This window comes from Suncus etruscus, chromosome 1 (assembly GCF_024139225.1).
Source record: "Suncus etruscus isolate mSunEtr1 chromosome 1, mSunEtr1.pri.cur, whole genome shotgun sequence".
Taxonomy (NCBI): Eukaryota; Metazoa; Chordata; class Mammalia; order Eulipotyphla; family Soricidae; genus Suncus; species Suncus etruscus.
Window position 1 is genome coordinate 130,236,799 of NC_064848.1, and position 6,018 is coordinate 130,242,816.

The window sequence follows — 6,018 nt, forward strand, 5'->3', positions numbered from 1 at the left end:
ACAGGAACATTCTGTCTTATACAGCAAATATAGGCCTAACCCTATGTTTTAACTGTAAAAATAGAGGGTCGTCTTATACGCCGGAAAATACGGTACTTTACTATTGGAATCCTTTAGAATTTAAATATATATCCAATGAGGTCATATAATAATAGACAAGGATGAACTACTACAGTACGCATCATTTAATGACAAAAAAATTATATAAGAAATAGTAGATATAGAGAAAAATCAGAATATCACTACTAGTAAAATATTTATTGATAAAAATTTAAAGTGTGTAATAATAGTTTTGGAGTTAATTAAATATGACAAAATAGATAAAGGGAGAAAAGAAATACGGTAATCATTTAAATTAAAAAATCATATCTCTCTGTGTGGCATCTAAATAAACAGCTTCAGTGTCACCTAGAAACTAATTAGAAGTACAAATTCTTTCCATGTCTTACCCAGGCTTATTTACTCTGAATCTCTGGGGTTGGAGGTAGAACCTCACTATCTGCTTTAACAAGTCCACCAGGAGATTTTACACATATGCATTATAAAATGCCTTTTAGATTGATTCATTGATATCAAGTAATTCATACTTAGGAACAATTATAAAATTATAAGTATTTTAATATGTTTATATAATCTATCCTATTAGGATTATTAAATAATGTAAGAATCTATTCATGTCTTTTCTGTATCTGAATCTTTGTCATGGGGAGGATGTTTGGGTGACCCCTGGAGATACTTGGGACTTATTTTTGGTCTTGTGTTCAGGGATCATTCTGGAAGGGGCTTAAGAGATCATATAGGACATCAAAAATCAAACCTAATCCAGCGACATGCCAGGAAAGCACCTTACCCACTGTCCTATCTCTCTGTTCTATTTTTTCCTTATAGATTATTATTTTTAGTATTACCTAAAAAAGGAGGTTTCTTATTCACTTTTTAATGACAGATGAACTTCTCTTGATTTCACTAATCATCTTTATAGCCTTAGTATTATATTAGTTCAAGTAATTTTCATGCTTATTTAATGAATAAATTTGAATATTTCAAATATAAATACCCTGCATTTTAAAAGATTGAGACCCTATCATTTGATAACATTTTTTCTGGAGAAATTTCAAAAAATCTTTGAAAATTGCAGTTAAAATAATTTTTATTTTATTGCCAACTCAAAACCTCTGCCTAATTGCATCTAAAAAATGTCATAGCTACTCCAATAGTTTCAGCAGCAATTTTTTTTGTTATGGAGAAGTTCTCTAAAATTAAAGGGTTCAAGTGGTTATATTTAAGATAAAAATATTTTAATTTTTTAAAATTTTACAGAAGACCCTGGGATCACATTGCTAATTTTAGTTTCCTTCAGTCACATTATAGTTTTATGGGAAGCCTCATTGAAAAGAAGAAGAATCTGGTGGGGGTGCTCTACCACTAAGCAAGATTGTTTTCAAGCCTCACAGTCCAGGCAAATAAATTTAGAGGTACTACTTAATAATGTTTTCTCTGGAATTGAGAGGACTGTTGAGCAATCCACTCCTTATTTTTAAAGTCATATGATATGTCCACCCAAACAGTAATAAATTAACTTTAGGAATATTATGTTGATCTAGAAAATTCAACTTGTTGAGTGGTTGAATGATAGCTAGTAAGTATATTGCTTTAATCCAGGAAACACTCAATTATATTTTCAATGCTTCTTTTTAAAAAAAAAAATCTTTATTTAAGCACCATAATTACAAACATGTTTGGGATTTAGTTATTAAAACAGTAACCTTCACCAGTGCAACATTCCCAACACCAATGCCCTCCATCTCCCTCATCTGCCACCCAAATGCTGCTTTTTTGTAAGAGCAATAAAATATATACAATAAAAATATTATGAAACAAATGTACTTACTAAGCCAGGGGAAATGCCCAGATGAAAAATAAGGTTACAGAGTGTATTTTTCACATATGTGGATTAAAAAAATCAACTTTTCAATTTTAATTAAAACCAGAACAATTTTAATGAGTTTAGATCTTTGATATTATTCAAAGTTAATAAAAATGAAGGACAAGAAGGCACAAAGGTTACTCGGGATTTTTCTCAGAAGAGACACAGGAATCAAGCATGGTTGAATAAAGAATCCCAGATTCTAGGGTCAAATGCCTAGGACACCTGAATATACAGGGGGTCTTGTCATGACTATAAATCAAGAAACTAAAGTATTTTTAGAATTGGAAATTTATGTATTTTAGTTTAGAAGGAAAGGAAGGAGAAATTGTGACTAAATTTTAGCCTTTTAGAAGAAATGTCTGGCTGCTTTTCTGCCCAAGACAGCCAAGAAGACCTCATTGAACAATCTCCAGGGCCCAAACCTGGAGAGCCATTATAAAAGACTGCTGCCTTGCTCCCTGCCTGCTTTGCTGCCCAAGACAGCCAAGAAGACACCACCAAACATAATCTCTAGGGCCCAAACCCGGTAAGGGCCCCATCCAGTAAGGTGAGTGCTGATCCCTGCCATGTGAATGGGCACTGGAGAGCCATTATAAAGGACTGCTGCTTTTCTGCCCAAGACAGCCAAGAAGACGCCATCAAACATAATCTCCAGGGCCCAAATGCAGTAAGGGCCCCATGCAATAAGGTGGAGCCTGAGGAATGTGGCCGCTCCTCTTAGCTCACAGAGTAGTAATATAATGGATGCTCAAAGAACTCAAAGCAAGCACAGCTTGAGCTGAACAGACCACAATGATAGAACTCAGAAAACTTCAAATTCAAACAATAGATCTAAAAAACTCAGTAGATGAAAAGCCTTTCCAGCTGAGGACGAAGTCAATGAGCCAGAGGATGAGATGCAGAACAACTCCATACAGCAGAGGAGATTGGAAAAGAACTTTAAAGCAAATGATCAGACAATGAATAAACTACTAAAAATGTGAACAGATGAAAATAGAAGTCTTTGATAAACTCAACAGAAACAACATAGGACACATTGGAGTTCCAGAGACTCAGGAAGGGAATATTAAGAAGAGTTGGAGGAAGTGTGAGAAGAAGAGGAAGAGGAGGAAGAAGAGGAAGAAGGAGAAGAATAAAAAGAAAAAAGAAGAGGAAGAAAAAGAGGAGGAAGAAAAGGAAGAAGAAAAGGAGGAAGAAGAGGAAAAAAGGAAGGAAGAAGAGGAAGAGGAAGAAGAAAAAGAAGAGGAAGAAGAGCAGAAAGAGAAAGAAGGAAAAGAAGAGGAAGAAGAGGAGAAAGAGGAAGAAGGAAAAGAAGAAAAGGAGGACAAGAAAAGAGGAAGAAGGGGAAAAAGAGGAAGAAGAAAATGAAGAAGGAAAAGAAAGAAAAAGAAGAGGAAGGAGTAGAAGAGGAGGAGGAAGAAGAGGAAGAAGAATAAGAAAAAGAAAAAAAGAAAAATGGACTGAAGATTTATTTTTAATTTATTTTCTTATAATAGTGTCTTTGTTTAAGCACCATGATTATAAACATGTCTGTAGTTGGGTTTCAGTTAAAAAAAAATAAAAAATATTAAAAAGAAAGAAGAAATCTCTGACAGAAGAATAGGTATTATTTTTTCATAAGCTCTTCACTAAGAAATGTTTAGGGCATTCTTTTGGAATAAACTTTAAAACAATTGGTACTCCATTACAGAAAATCTAACTGTAGTCAGGACCTAGGAGAAATATTGTTATTATTATTTTTAACCAAATCGTTTAAAAGACAATTTTTCTTTAATAATTTCTTTATTTAAGCACCATGTTTAGACAAATGTTGTAGTTGGATTTCAGTCATCAAATGTATATCACCTTTTACCAGTGAAACCTTCTCATCACCAATGTTCCCCATTCCCTTGCCCTCCCCCCAGACCCCTGCCTCTCTTTTGGTCAGGCATTCCACCTCTCTCTCTCTCTCTCTCTCTCTCTCTCTCTCTCTCTCTCTCTCTCTCTCTCTCTCTCTCTCTCTCTCTCTCTCTCTCCCCCCTCTCTCTCTCTCTCTCTCACCATCATGGTAATGGTATTTGTCAGTGCAGTTAGTGCTCTAACTATGATCTTTGATCTATGTGGTAAGCTTTATATCGTGGGTTGGTCCTTCCCAGCCTCATCTTTATTTTCTTTGAGTAGTGTTACCATCCTGTCCTTTATTTTTCTTATATCCTAGAAATGAGTGAGACTATTCTGTGTCTATTCCTCTATTTCTGATTCATTTCACTCAGTAAGATCATCTCCACATCTATATGTAATCAAATTTTATGACATTTCCCCCTAACAGCTGCATAGTGCAGTTATTAATGTTGGTTACTCCTGGCTCTACGCTTAGAAATAAGTTCTGGCAGGCTTGGGGGACCATATGGGATGCCGCGATTTGAACCACTGACCTTCTGCATGCAAGGCAAATGCCCTACCTCCATGCTATCTCTCTGGTCCCGTTATTTTATTTTTGTATTGTGCACTCAATTTTATATTTTGTACTCAGAAAGGTCTTTTGAGAGCTCCCCAGCTTCCCTGGAGGTACCAGCAAACATCACCTATTTAGTGGCCCAGGGGTACCCAGCAGGAGGGATGACCAGTATCATAGGGAACTCTCTAGAGGTGGCATCAAGCAGCACCTATACTACACCCAGAAGGACCCAGCAGGAGAAATAGCCAGCAGCATGGTTATCTCTTGCAACTTACAGAGGCAGGAGCAAGCAGCCCCTATCCCATGTCTCAGAAGGGACCTTGCAAGACCTATGAAACTGCTGGGCATTTATTCTCTAATCAGTGAACCCCAGCCACCCCAGCCAAACAGATAGAAAACACCACACTGCAGAGGACACACAATGGGAAAACAATGCAGAACATCTCCCACTTAGAGAATGAAGATAGTAGCTTTGCAGACCCTCTAAGTGCTGGCCACTTATATAGCCTCTCTAATAACAATTTTATAGAGGAAATCTGGAGAATGCTTAAAAAACTCATAAAAGCCATGGAATGAACCAAATGAACAGCAAATAATAATTAAGAGGATATTAAAGTAGAAATGAGAAAATTTCAAACTGAAATAATAGGAATAAAAAATTTGGTTAGGGAAATGAAAACTTCACTGGAAAGCCTCACCAGCAGAGTAACAGCAGCTGAGGACAGATTCAGTGAGCTGGAAGGTGAGCTGCATAAAAAATCCATAAAACAGAAAAGGTTGGAAAAGAGACGTAAAACTAACAATCAGACTATGGGAAAAACCCTCAAAGAATGTAAATAGATAAAAATAGAAGACTAGCATTAACTCAATAGAAACAACATAAGAATCATTGGAGTCCCAGAGACCCTCAAAGAAAATCCCCATGAAGAATCAACAGTCAAGGACAATATGGTAAGAAACTCTGAGAGGAGTTGGAGTGCATGAAACCAAATCCTGCATTATAAAGAGTACCAGCTCAAAGAATCCAGAGAAAAACACCCCAAAAACATCTTAGTCATAATGTTGAATAGCACAGATAAGAATAGAATACTGAAGGCAACAAGTTCACAAAGAAAAATTACATACAAAGGAGCATCCTTAAGTATTTTATTGTGGATGTAAAAAAAAAAAAAAAAAAAAAAAGCATGCCTCAAGGCCTGAAGGTAGTAATGGGATATTGTGACAAAACTCAATGAAATGATGTTTTGCCAAGAGTACTTCTCCTAGCTAGACTTACATTTAGATTTGAAGAAAGGATACACAGCTTCATGGATAAACAGCAGCACAAAACTTTACAGAGTCAAAACCAGCCTTAGAAGAACTGAAAGGCTTTAAGGCAAGACAAACCCAGAAAATACACCAAACTCTTACAAAAAGATGACATTTAATCCCATGACAATCATCTCTCTCAACATCAATGGACTAAATGCACAACTTAAGAAATAGAGTGGCAAAATGGATCAAAAGGTTGAATCCAATGATTTGATGCCTACAAGAAACACAGCTGAAGAGTCAGAATAAACATAAACTCAAAGTCAGAGGTTGAAGAACAATCATTTAAGCAAACAACTCCCTTTAAAAGACTGGGCTTAAAAGGTTGCAAGGACTAAGA